At 41.9% G+C, this 14,544-nt stretch overlaps 1 long non-coding RNA gene and 1 other non-coding gene across 2 annotated transcripts in view; both read right to left on the reverse strand.

Moving 5' to 3' along the window:
* LOC117067320 overlaps window positions 1-3,895 on the reverse strand; it is a 104,646-nt gene extending 100,751 nt beyond the window's left edge. Inside the window, exon 1 of the long non-coding RNA XR_004430700.1 lies at window positions 3,500-3,895. This is a non-coding gene — a long non-coding RNA (uncharacterized LOC117067320). The remainder of the gene's footprint in view (window positions 1-3,499) is intronic.
* Window positions 3,896-14,123: 10,228 nt separating this feature from the next.
* On the reverse strand, window positions 14,124-14,264 carry LOC117068149. Its single transcript, XR_004431001.1, has one exon. It is a non-coding gene; the product is annotated as a U4 spliceosomal RNA (small nuclear RNA).
* Window positions 14,265-14,544: the final 280 nt, after the last annotated feature.

The following is a 14,544-nucleotide window of genomic DNA, read 5'->3' on the forward strand; positions in this document are numbered from 1 at the left end:
CACCTGCCTCGGCCTCCCAGAATGCTGGGATTACAGGCGTGAGCCACCGCGCCCGGCCAAAATGCCAAAATTTTTAAAGGATAAAATGAAGAATATTAAGCAGTCATTTATTGTTGCCTAATATTAATAAACCTACTGAGCTTAAAATGTATTTGAATTATTTCAAATGGAATCATTTTTCCTAGACTGTGTGCACTCTGAGGGTAGGATGATGTTTTGTTTCTCCATGGTTTCAAGCTTTATCCAGAAAAACAGGGTTGTCGAATATTCTATATGAATTGTTGTTTGAACTTCAAGAAACTTCTTGTATGGCCACAAAATAATATCATCTATACACTTGTAAGAAAATATTAATATATTTTAGTGAATTGAGTTGCATGTGTGTAGATAGATACAAACACACAATATTTTAGAAATAAACAAATCCAACCAGGCGCGGTGGCTCATGCCTGTAATCCCAGCACTTTGGGAGGTTGAGGCGGACTGATCACCTGAGGTCAGGAGTTTGCGACCAGCAAGGCCAACATGGCAAAACCCTGTCTCTACTAAAAATACAAAAATACAAAACTTACAGGCGTGGTGGTGCATGCCTGTAATCCCAGCTACTCGGGAGGCTGAGGCAGGAGAACTGCTTGAACCCAGGAGGCGGAGGTTGCAGTGAACCGAGATTGTGCCATTATACTCCAGCGTGGGTGACAGAGTGAGACTCTGTCTCAAAAAAGAAAGAACAAAAACAAAAAACAAACAAAAAAACCAAATCCAATGGAGCAGGGCTTTCCAGACTTTCTCATGTCATGAGAAAAAAATAATAATAATAAATAAATAAATAAAAATATATGTGTATGTATGTGTATATATATATATATATATATGAATGATAATAGTTGAACAGAACAGCACACTGGGGTAAATTGACAAGACTGCTCTCAGCAGAAGGCAATAACCCAGGGCAGGCACTGCGCACCTGAGACATCCACCAGCACTCCTGAGAGTTTAAGTGTTCAGAAATGTGCTGGAGCCGGCTCCTACCAGCTCCCAAGAGCCAACTGTGTACATATCTTCCCCAATCCGCACTTAATGACAGCTTGTTGGCAGTCTGAAATTGTCTGTGGTAGGAGTACTTACACCACGGAAATAAAAACAATTATTGAATGCAGGCTGGGCCCAATGGTTCACCTCTATAATCCTAGCACTTTGGGAGGCTGAGGCAGGAGGATCACTTGAGCCCAGGAGTTTGAGGCCAGCCTAGGCAACATAATAAGACTCTATCTCTAAAAAGTAAGATAAAATTAACAAATGCTACAAATCAAGGCTTCTTTCCTGGAGAGCTGGTTGTTACACATGTACTTTCACCTTATTGACCCAAGGGAAGGGGTCTATACCTTGGAACATTTATAACTCGCTTGTGGCATACCTGTTGGGCAGCTCTGCAATAAAGTCTTGTTTCTTTGTTTGTTTGTTTTGTTTTGTTTTTTTACTCTCCAAATAAAAGTGGTTTTTGTTTGTTTGTTTTGTTTTTTTACTCTCCAAATAAAAGTGGTTTTTGTTTGTTTTGTTTGTTTGTTTTTTCAAGACAGAGTCTTGCTCTGTCGCCCAGACTGGAATGCAGTGGTACAATCTCAGCTCATTGCAACCTCCACCTCCTGGGTTCCAGCAATTCTGCCTCAGTCTTCCAAGTAGCTGGGATTACAGGCGTGTGCCACCATGTCTGGCTAATTTTTGTATTTTTAGTAGAGATGGGGTTTTGCCATGTTGGCCAAGCTGGTCTCAAAGTCCTGACCTCAAGTGATCCTCCCACCTCGGCCTCCCAAAGTGTTAGGATTACGGGTGTGAGCCACCATGCCTGGCCCAAATACAAGTTTTTTATACAAATTGTACCAGGCAGCTGCTCTGTAATTTGATTTTATTATGTAGAATAAAAATTTAAAGGCTGGGCATGGTGGCTCACTTCTGCAGTCCCAGCACTTTGGGAGGCCAAGGTGGGCAGATCACCTGAGGTCAGGAGTTCAAGTGCAGCCTGGCCAACATGGCAAAACTCTGTCTCTACTGAAAATACAAAACAATTTAGCCAGGCATGGTGGCGAGTGCCTGTAATTCCAGCTATTTGGGAGGCTGAGGCAAGGGAATTGCTTGAATCCGGGAGGCGGAGGTTGCAGTGAGCCAAGATGGTGCCACTACACTCCAGCCTGGATGACAGATACTCAGTCTCAAAAAACAAACAAACAAACATTTAAAACATTCTGTGTCAAGCTTGAGTAAAATAAATTTTAGAGTAAATCCACCTTGAGGCTAGAACATCATGTGTAAACACTGGCAACTAACTATAGATAAGACAATATGGAGGGAGGAAAACCTCAGTGAAATTTAAGTTTTGCCCAGTCACCTTACTAATGAAGCCCAGTTCACAAATCCCATACTCTCAACAGAGCTGTCAGTACATTCTCAGTTCTGTAGCCCCCTAAATACAAATAGGTGAGAAAGAAAGTTCTTATCATTAAAAAACAGAGACCAAAATAAATGAACAGGACAACAAAATGTAGAGGTATTGAGATAATGCAAGAAGTAAAATAAATAAATAATAAAACTGTTAAAGACGTCTTCAGAGAGATAAGAGAAGATACACACTTATGAAATAATACAGAGCCCTTGGAAATTGAACACATAGCAGGAGCAAAAACTTTAATAAAGGAATTGGAAGATGAAGTTGAAGACTCTTTAGAAAGAAGAAAAAAAAGACAAGAAGTTGGAAATTGAAGAGAGAAAAAAATAAGGAAGCTATTGGATCACGGCAGATTGTCCAATATCTGCCTATAATGTGAAATCCTCCATGGCAAGGATTTTGTATGTTTGATCATTGTGTAGAATAGAACCAGACACACAATAGGCCATCAATAAATAGTTCTGCAAGAAATCAATTTCCGGAGTGTAAGGATCCACTCAGAACAAGAATGGGGAAAGACTCATGCCAACACACACGACTGTGAAACTTCAGAACATCAGAGACAAAGGGATCTTCAAAGCTTCTGAAGAGGAGAAAAAACACGTATTTAAGGATCAAGAGTCAGATTGGCTTTGAACTCTACAACAGCAAAGTTGGAAACATTATATACCAGTAAGGAGACATCCTGTACTTTTTATACATTCTTTCAAATGCCCAATGATACAGAGAAATCTTTTTCATCCACGACCAATGACAGAGCAATCTTGAATATCTTGCAAGATTACACCTTATTTGCAAGTACATATGTGAACTAAATTCTTTCAAAATATTGTCATCAAAAAAGATTAGCAAAGCAAGTTAACATCTAAAGTTTTGTGGCTTGATATTAACTCCTTGGTGCTAAATTAAAATGAAATCTGTTTATTATTCAGTCTATTTTGTGTTCCTTCACTGCATGCAATTGCAACAAGTAGACATTGGAGGCAAAAAGTAAAATTACATAACACAAAATAGACTCTCAAATGTTCCTCCAACAAAGCAGAAGCTAATAATGCTTACCTCTGGTCAGTATTCGCGTGGTGACCAGGGTTAGTGGTACTGCCATGAGGCTCCATGTGGCTGGATTGTTGATATTTTCTATCAACTGTAAGTGATAGAAACTCAACTCAATCTAGTTTTAGCAACAGAGAATGCATAGGCTCCTGGAAGTGGGAAGTCCAAGGGGTGGGTCCTGCTTCAGGCATAACTGGATCTAAGAGTACAAATCATGTCATGGGATCTCTCCTTTTACCTTTCTCTTCACTGCTCTTCTGTTTTCTCTGTGTGGCTTCATTTCCAGGCAGGCTGTCTCCATATGGAAGCAAAGATGACCAGCAAACAGCTCAGGCTTACGTTTTCCTCATGGCTAGCAATTCAACTCTTGCTTTCCTAGCATTTGCATCCATCTTTGGAAAGAATTTAGATTATGTCACTTGCTTCTTCCTTGACCAATTGTGTGGTAGGGAGAATTAGGCACTCTGATTGGGCTGCCTGGTTCATAAACTGATGAGATTTGTTTTAGGGCCAGATGGTTGGTATCTGTGGGGAGAGAAAGGATACAGAAGTTGGGAATCAAGCAGGTTCTGGATTTAAACCCATGTATCTGACAGACCCACCTAAATCCCATAGAGTGGGAGGGTGATAACTTTCAAAAGAAGAGGATCAGAAAAGACTCCTCCCCATCATCTCCCCTCAAAATAACAGATGATCACTTCCATGAGATTTTCCCTAGGAGTCAAAATTCCTCACGCTATAAGATACTAAATAAAATGCAATCGTTTTAAGAAGAGCATACTTGAGAAAATTATCACCTTGAAATGATGGATGGCTTAATTAGAATTTAAAAAAGAAAAAAAACGCAACCCACAGCATTATCCAAATTACTTGAGGTATAACATACAAACTCTTTGGTTTCTAGGAGATATGTAAATGATTCACTTGAATTTTTAATTTGTAAGTAAATGGTGCCAGGTTTTCAGACAGAAACTGAAGCCAAATCTTTATCCATGGAACTTCACAGTGAGAGGCACATCTTAGAGATGAATACAAATCAATAATACAAATTATCCTTATCTAAATTTGCCCCAATATTGTACCTCTTGTGCTCTGGTGATGATACTCCCACAGCTCTGGGTGTTTCAAATTAGATGTGGATTCTTCCTCTTTTTTTTTTTTTTTTGAGACAGGATCTCACTCTGTTGACCAGGCTGGAGTGCAGTGGCATGATCACAGCCCACCGCAGCCTTGACCTCCCAGGCTTAAGCAATCCTTCCACTTCAGCCTCCAGAGCAGCTGGGACTACAAGCATGCACCACCATGCCTGCCTAATTTTTGTATTTTCAGTAGATACGGGGTTTTGCCATGTTGCCTAGGCTGGTCTTGAACTTCTGGGCTCAAGTGATCCACCCACCTCAGCCTCCCAAAGTGCTGGGATTACAGGTGTGAGCCATCACGCCCAGCCTCTTATTTTTAAAACATCTCGTTTATTGTACTTTATAGCTTCAGAATTGATCTGATCAAAATACACGCTATTCAACTTGCAGAGTAAAATCTTTCGTTGTGTCTATCAGAACCTGTCTAACTCCCTACTTCTATATCCTTTGTCTCCCAACAGATACCAACATTCCAGCCCCTAAAACAAATCTCAGCCCCAGAAGGGCACTCAGGTCCGTCATCCAGAGATTTGGCACACACAGTCATACTCATTGCTAGACTAGCTCTGACATGCTCCAATAACTGGACTTCCTACTTGTCTCCAAGACCAGGCCTTCTGGTAACCAGTTTTTGTAACTACATCCCTGTCTGTTCCCTGTGCCTGGATCCCTGACTTAGAAACCTACTGAGAACCACACTTTCTCTAGACTCAGAGGCCTGCCTTGTTCTTACCAGTCTCTATTCTTTTTTTTTTTTTTTTTTTTTTTTTTTGAGACAGAGTCTCGCTCTGCCGCCCAGGCTGGAGTGCTGTGGCCGGATCTCAGCTCACTGCAAGCTCCGCCTCCCGGGTTCACGCCATTCTCCTGCCTCAGCCTCCCGAGTAGCTGGGACTATAGGCGCCCGCCACCTTGCCCGGCTAATTTTTTTTGTATTTTTTTAGTAGAGACGGGGTTTCACCGTATTAGCCAGGATGGGTCTCGATCTCCTGACCTCGTGATCCGCCCGTCTCGGCCTCCCAAAGTGCTGGGATTACAGGCTTGAGCCACCGCGCCCGGCCCCAGTCTCTATTCTTATCATACGTAGGGACAGAAGGTGTGCTCCACAACTTCAGCCTAAATATCTGACAGATAACTTTCCACATTTGGAGATCTATGCAGGGAAACACTTAACATCTACCATCTGAGACATTCCATCTTCTTTGTATTGAGATGACGGGTACTGATTTTTCTTCCTTCCTTCCTTTCTTTCTTTTTTTTTTTTTGAGATGGTGTCTTGCTCTGTCGCCCAGGCTGGAGTGCAGTGGTGCGATCTCAGCTCACTGTAACCTCTGCCTCCCGGGTTCAAGTGATTCTCCTGCCTCAGCCTCCTGATAGGTGGGATTATGGGCATGTGTCACCACAACCAGCTAATTTTTGTATTTTTAGTAGAGACGGGGTATCGCCGTGTTGGCCAGACTTGTCTTGAACTCCTGACCTCAGGTGATCCACCCACCTTGGCCTCCCAAGTGGTGGGATTACAGGTGTGAGCCACTGAGACTGGCCTTTTTTTTTTCTTTTTTCTTTTTTTGTGCCAGAGTCACACTCTGTTGCCCAGGCAGCAGTGCAATGACTCGATCTCGGTTCACTGCAGCTTTGACCTACCTGGGTTCAGGAGATCCTCCCACCTCAGCCTCCTGAGTAGCTGGGACCACAGGCTTGTACCACCACACCCGGCTAGTTTTGGTATTTTTTGTAGAGACAGGGTTTCTCCATGTTGCCCAGGCTATGGGTACTGACTTTTCTTGGATTGTTACCTAATGCCTCTTGCTGTACCTGCCCAAGGTTGATTTACCCTCCCTGACACCTGTGCCCATCGCTGTCCCTTTCCATGCCTATTTTACCTTGGTGGAGGAACTCTTCCAGTTCTTGCTCCTCTCTACACCTCTAAGGAAAGCAAGATTATTTCTCATCCTGCTGCAGTTTCTCAATAACCTGAGTTTCATTTCATGAAAAAAATTACTCTTTAGGAAGAGTATTTTAACTGGGTGCTGGGAGAGTAAAGCATGTAACTTTTACACTTCTTTTGTGCTGCTCTCATAAGACAATTTATCCTTAACTTCCTTTATTATTACAAATTTGGTCATTTTTGTCTCTTCAACATCTGTTTTCTCCTCCCCACCCCACCCCCATCACCACCTTTTTTTTTTTAATACAGAATCTCACTCTGTCACACAGGCTGGAGTCCAGTGGCATGATCTCAGCTCACTGCAACCTCTGCCTCCCGGGTTCAAGTGATTCTTGTGCCTCAGCCTCTCAAGTAGCTGGGATTACAGGCACACACCACACGCTCGGCTTATTTTTGTGTTTTTAGTGGAGACGGGGTTTCATCATGTTGGCCAGGCTAGTCTTGAACTCCTGGCCTCAAATGATCCGCCTGTCTTGGCCTCCCAAAGTGCTGGGATTACAGGCATGAGCCACAGTGTCCAGCTCTTTTCCTCCCCTTATTTTGATAATTGAGTGCCCCTTACTATGTGGGAACTAACTCTTACCCATTTGATCCATAGACTTTCCCTAAGATTTGATGTATACATGTTTGGAGAGAAAAGCTGAGGTACTTAGGCTATACTGGAGCTATCTTCCCTGACCTTTGAAGTCACCCTGAAGAAAGCTTGAAGGCACCAAGAAATCAGGGAACGAAGTCAAGTCAAGTAGAGATGACAAAGAAGAGGCAGAAAGTCGTAATGACACACACAACCCTGTCCTTCCCAGTATGTGAGCCAGTAAACTACTTTTTTTTTTTTTGCTTTGCTTAAGCTACTTTGAGTTGAATTTTTGTCCTTATAATGAAGAGTCCCAACTAATATAGCCCCGTATTTCAAGAAATTCACATATCTGGCCAGGCACAGTGGCTCATGTCTGTAATCCCAGCACTTTGGGGGGCCTAGGTGGGTGGATCACCTGAGGTCAGCAGTTCGAGACCAACCTGACCAATATGGTGAAACCTGTCCTCTACTTAAAATACAAAAATTAGCCAGGTGTGGTGGGGTGCACCTGTAGTCCGAGCTACTCGGGAGGCTGAGACAGGAGAACTGTTTGAACCTGGGAGGCGGAGGTTGCAGTGATCCAAGATCTCTCCACTGAACTCCAGCCTGGGCGACACAGCGAGACTCCAGCTTAAAAAAAAAAAGAAAGAAAGAAATTCACATATCTAACCAAAATCCACATGTTAGGGATCGGAGGGCTAAGCTCTTCTTTTTCTTTCCCTTCAAGCTCTATCCCACCCCTGCGAAAGCAGATCTGGGGAGAGTTTCCTTATAACTTGTGTTGAAGCAATGTGGCTTAAGCCCAAAGCTGAAGTAGGGCTTTCACTGATTCTATTCACATCCAGGCTTTCCAATCTATCTTTAGAAAGAGTTGGCTCTGCCAGGAAGACACTCCTTAAGCCAGTGGTGCATAGGATCAAGATCTGTTTAATAAACCCTAGCCCTGCAGAAGAGAGAGCATAGCAAGCATATATGTGAGACAGCAAGCCCCCTTTCCAATGCCCGGCTCCTGTTTCCTGCTTCTAATGGCTTGTCCTGATGTCACCAATCAGGAAAGTCACTCATCTTTCCCTGAAGGAGGAGCAGGCAAGGATAGTGCACTGCGGACCCCCTGGGAGTCTATTTCTAAAAGTCTCCTTTTTGTCTGTGGATATGGAAATATTAAGGAGAGTCACTCCCTCCCCCTCCCCATTTCTTGGGTTCTGATCCCCTTTCCTCTGCTAATAGCACCTCATCCTAATTCTTCCCGTACTACTCTTAGTACTGTACCTGGAAGGGTTGGTTTGAAGAGAAAACCCATCAGAATGGACCAATCAGAACCCATCTCTGAACTGTCTACATCAATTTCAACCTTCTGTGTTGGTTTCCTTAGGTAACACCATCTTCAAAGTCACTTTTCTTTCCTAAGGGCCTCTGTATAAGCTGTTTCCCTGTGAAATATGTTTCCTTATCATCTCACTTGAGTAGCTTCTTTGTCTCCCTTTAGACCTCAACTTAAATATGACTTCCACAACTCAAACTTACCCCTTCAGAGAGGTCTTCCCAGTCCGTTCTATTTAAGCCAGGGCTTCCATTTGGATTCTCCATCTCAACCCTTCGTTTGTTTCACAACTGAAAGGAACAATTACTATGTTTCAAATATGGACTGACATAAGGAAATGAAACGTATTTGCTGCTAAAAATTAAGTTGAAGAAGTACATTGAACCATCTTGAAAAAATATATTTTAAAATATTCAATAGGAGAAAAATTGTGCCAAACCTGGACTGGGATGGAATATTTTTTGGAATACAATTCACAAGCTCCTTCTGGGGAGAGAATTGCATTCCTGATAAAATACTTAAGGAATTTTTCTGAACTTTAAATTACGACTTGTTCTGGGAAAACCAATCACCCGGCCATTTAACCGGGTAGAGTGACCTTAAACAAACATTCTTTTGTATCTAATCTGAAAGTGATTAACCTTTCTGTTTTCCTATAAAATATTTCTGCCAAGAGTGAATCTTTGGATTGGTCTGCTAGAGGCCTTTTTCTTGCAGTCAGATTGTAATAAAACATTGTAATTTGCTTATAATTAAATTGCCTGAAAAAGTTTTGCTTTTTTACTTTTTAATTTTTATTTACTTATTTATTTACTTTTGAGACAGAGTTTAATTTTTTTTTTTTTTTTTTTTTTTGAGACTGAGTCTCACTCTGTTGCCCAGGCTGGAGTGCAATGATGTGATCTCGGCTCACTGCAAGCTCTGCCTCCTGGATTCAGGCCATTCTCCTGCCTCAGCCTCCCGAGTAGCTGGAACTACAGACACCCGCCACCACACCTGGCTAATTTTTTGTATTTTTAGTAGAGACAGGGTTTCACTGTGTTAGTCAGGATGGTCTCAATCTCCTAACCTTGTGATCCGCCCTCCTCGGCCTCCCAAAGTGCTGGGATTACAGGCGTGAGCTACCGTGCCTGGCCTAGAGACAGAGTTTTATTCTTGTTGCCCAGGCTGGAGTGCAATGGCGCGGTCTCAGCTCACTGCAACCTCCGCCTCCTGGGTTCATGTGATTCTCCTGCCTCAGCCTCCTAAGTAGCTGGGATTACAGGCGCCCACCACCATGCCTGGCTAAATTTTGTATTTTTAGTAGAGACGGGGTTTCACCATGTTGGTCAGGCTCCTGACCTTTGGTGATCCACCCGCCTTGGCCTCCCAAAATGCTGCGATTACAGGTATGAGCCACTGCACCCGGCCAGTTTTGCTTTTTTAAAAATAACAGCAACAACAACATACATTATAGTATCTTTACACACTATATTTATTCATAACTTCTTTTGGGTCTTGTCCTCACACTAGACTATATAGTGTTAAACTATAAGCTACAATAAGACAACGAGCAGGTTTGTATTACTTGGTGTTTGTCCCTAGGAACAACTTAGCACAGTACCTGGCAAACAATGGGAGCTGTAGTGATATTTGTTAAGCTGATGAGTAATAAGTGAATGAATTAAATTTAAATGTGTGCACATTTGCAGACTAGATGAATTTAAACACAAATGAGTGTGCATCTCCTCTTTGTCTGTGACAAATAAACATGAAAGAATGGCGTCCTTCCTTTCCCCTCTCTGATCTGTAATGTGAACATACCTGAGCCTCCTCGGCACTCTGTGATTCCCTAGGAAGGCCACTCTCAAATGTCATCTCATCCAAACAATGCAAATTCCACTACAAAAACACTGGAGAGTAATGAATGTTTTTATTGAAGGTTTCAAGGGAGACAGAAGAGGAAGTTATGAAATACACCACTAGCAGCACCTTTTAAATTCTTACCTGAGGCAAGGCGTGGTGGCTCACACCTGTAACGCCAGCACTTTGGGAGGTCATGGCAGGCGGATCACCTGAGGTTGGGAATTTGAGACCAGCCTGACCAACATGGAGAAACCCCGTCTCTACTAAAGATACAAAAAATTAGCTGGGCATGGTGGCGCATGCCTGTAATCCCAGCTACTTGGGAGGTTGAGGCAGGAGAATGGCTTGAACCTTGGAGGTGGAGGTTGCAGTGAGCCGAGGTCACGCCACTGCACTCCAGCCTCGGCAACAAGACTGAAACTCTGTCTCAAAACAAACAAACAATTCTTACCTGAAGCATTTCTCTCTCCCTAGAGAGAGAGCGCCACACACCTTTCTCTCTCTCTCAATCTCTCTTTCTTTTTTTTTTTTTTTTAAGATGGTATCTCGCTCTGTCACCCAGGCTGGAGTGCAATGGTATGATCTTAGCTCTCTGCAATCCCTGCCTCCTGGGCTCAAATGATCCTCCTACCTCAGCCTCCTGAGTAGGTGGGAGCACAGATGCGCACCACCATGCCCAGCTAAATTTGTATTTGTTGTACAGACGGGGTTTCATCATGTTGCCCAGGCCAGTCTCGAACTCCTGAACTTAAGTGATCTGCCCACCTTAACCTCTGAAAGTGCTGGGATTACAGGTGTGAGCCACCATTCCCGGCCTCTGTCTTCTTTCTCTCCAATCTGTTGAGCCTCCCTCCCTGTCTTTGACCCTCATACTTCCTCTCCCTCTTCTCTTTTTCCCCATTGTCTTCCCCTGTAGGTCTCTTTCCTTTTCTGAAGTGAAACAAGTGACTCCCTTCTGGGTTCTTCAGTTTGCATCTCTACTTCCTCAGTAAATACTCTAAAGAAAAGTTTTTCTTTAGGATACACAATTAATAGAATATGGGAAAGGGGAAGGGATGACAAATAATCATTTTTCTTTCTCTTTTTCGTATTCCTTCTGTTTAAGATTACACAAAGTGGGGCGGTGGAGTGAGTACGTAAAACAGTAGTGCATTTAGTGCAAAACAATACAAACTATACTGACAAGACTGGGTGTGGTGGCTTACCCCTCTAATCCCAGCAGTTTGGGAGGCCGAGGTGGGTGAAGCACTTGAGCCCAGGAGTTCAAGACCAGCCTGGGCAACATGGCAAAATCCCGTCTCTCCAAAAAAATAAATTAATACAAAATAGGCAGGCATGGTGGTGTGTGCCTGTAGTCCCAGCTACTTGGGAGGCTGAGGTGGGAAGATCACCTGGGCCCAGTTAGTCGAAGCTACAGTGAACCTGGGTTGTGCCACTGCACTCCAGCTACGGTGACAGAGCAAGACCCTGTCTCAAAAAACAAAACAAAATGATGTATATACAGTTTTGTTTTATATTTATAACTTATAAATATATATATTTATAAGCGTGTGTGTGTGTGTGTGTGTGTGTGTGTGTATATATATATATATATATATACACCAAAATATGAAGCCTGTACTCAAGAGGTCTGCAGGGACAATCCTGTGTAACTAGGCAGATTGTCCTTTGGGGCACTAAAAGTATTAAATGATTTGTCTTGGCTTTCATTTGTGCCAAATTTGCTAGTTATGTCATTAGCAACTCAACTTGTTAAGGCCTCTCTATGTAACTTCTAAAAGAATGCATTTGTCTACCTAAAGAAAGAAACTGAGGCAAAATTAATATAGAGAGTTTATTTGGGCCAAGGTTGAGGACTGCAGCCTGGAAATACTTCCTAGTCACCTTGGGAAGTGCTCCAGAGAACAAAGGAGAGGCTTACGCTTTTAAAGAAAAAATAATGAATCAGGAGACGGGGTGATGACAAAAGTTGTTTGTGATGAATTTTCATTGGTGTACAGAAATAGTATTGATTAATGATTGGCAATATACATTGCCGAACTATAGAGTATGAGTTATGGTGTCCAGTGTATGGCATTGTTAGGTTAATTTATAGCTACTTGGGGTCAGTAAATCCAGAGCCCAAATAACAAGTAGCTTCATGAAGTGATTACCTAGCTCAAGGGGGAGTGAAGCGTGACTCTTGTCACATTTCAGTGCTCTGGGCCTGATAATTTAAAGCGGAGCTTGCATTTCTCAGATAAAAAATTTCTTTTCTTTCTCACATTGCAGATACCATCTGTACAATTTTTTTTTTTTTTTTTTTTTTTTAGATGGAGTCTTGCTTGGTTGCCCAGGCCCAGGCAGGAATGCAGTGGCACAATCTCGGCTCACTACAACCTCTGCCCCCTGGGTTCAAGCAATTCTCCTGCCTCAGCCTCCCTAGTATCTGGGATTACAGGCACCCGCTACCATGCCCGGCTAATTTTTGTATTTTTAGTGGAGACGGGGTTTCGCCATGTTGGCCAGGCTGGTCTTGAACTCCTGACCTCAAGTGATCTGCCCACCTTGGCCTCCCAAAGTGCTGAGATTACAGGCGTGAGCCATTGTGCTCGGCCCATCTGTATGATTTTTTAAGTCATTTAATGCTCTCATTTAAGGGGTCTTTTATTGCCTTCCAGATGCAACCTTTCTTCATTAAAAAAACAGCCTGGGCAACATGGTGAAACCCCATCTCTACAAAAACATACAAAAATTAGCCCGGCATGGTGGTGGGCGCCTGTAGTTCGAGCTACTCAGGAGGCTGAGGTGGGAGAATCGCTTGAGCCCAGGAGGCGGAGGTCACAGTGAGCCAAGATCATGCCACCGCACTCCAGCCTAGGTGAAAGAGTGAGACCTCATTTCAAAAACAAATAAATAAAAATTAAAATAAAAAAATATTGCTAAATCCTTCATTGGATGAGGATGCAATAGGCCTCCTGCAGGTGCAGGCCTTCTTTTTGCCAGTGTGGGCTGCCAATTATATGAATATAGGTCTAAGGAGGCTAGAGAAGGAATTTTCAGCATTACACCATTCAAGCAAATGTTCAATGTCCAACCAAATAGCTAATTCTATATGGGACAAAAATAGATGGAAATGTGTTATTTGTAGTTCAACTTGTGCTTGCTTTTTTTTAAACTTAGCAAAGAACTGATTTCATTTTTATATCCTGCTCTATTCTCCACAGTGACTTAAAAACACATTATAGAAACTTTAAAAATAGAATTTGTTATTCGCAGTGGCCCAAAAGGGATATTTAAAAGAGCCTAAAAGCAAAATATAATGTAATTCACTGTAGTGCTGCTTTTAGTGTAACTTGGGACTTTTTTGAAAAAAAGATACAGACTGGTTTTTTTTTTTTTTTTTTCTGATTGTAAAAGATATCTATTGTGAAAAAAATGTTTAAATTCATGAAATAAAAATCATCAGTAATCCCCAAATCACAGATAATCCCTATTGACATTTTGGGATATTTCCTTTCATCTTTTTTTCTAGGGACAGGGCCAGTTACAGGGGTGTACAACCTGTGAAGTCACACAGGGCCCCTATTCAGAAGGGTTCTACACTTGATTTGAGGTTCTGTTGTTGCCTTCTTAAAATTCTTAATAATTTTGAACTGCATTTTCATTTTGCACTGGGCCCTGCAAATTACACAACCAGTTCTGTCTACAGATGATGCCCACACACACACTAATTATATATATACGTAACATATACATGTAAGATATATATTATATACAATATGTACATTATATATACTGTCTTTTTTCTTTTTTATGTTCAGTCTCCATAGAGACTGTCAAAAATTGCCAATGCCAACTATATTTCAAGTCATTATGGTGGGGTATTGGGAGAAGTTTTCAATTAGCAATAATCGCACCTCGGATAAATCTCATTGGCTACAATACTGCCACTGCACAAAGCTGTAAATTTTATTTTTAATACATACTATTTCATCATATGGAAACATAACCATTTATTTAACTATGTCCCTATTTTGTTTTAAATTAAAAATTTTTTAAATTTTGTTTTAAATTTTGTACTGTTATAAATAACGATGAGAAACATCTTTTTACATTAATTAAAAATATATTTCTGGCTATTTCCTTAAAATAACATCCCAGACACAAAACTGAAGGGATAAAGGGATATGAACATTGTTGTTGGAAATTTGTATTTAAATTGCCAAATAGCATTCCAGAAAT

Source organism: Trachypithecus francoisi, unplaced genomic scaffold (genome assembly GCF_009764315.1).
Source record: "Trachypithecus francoisi isolate TF-2019V2 unplaced genomic scaffold, Tfra_2.0 Lachesis_group20, whole genome shotgun sequence".
Classification (NCBI taxonomy): Eukaryota; Metazoa; Chordata; class Mammalia; order Primates; family Cercopithecidae; genus Trachypithecus; species Trachypithecus francoisi.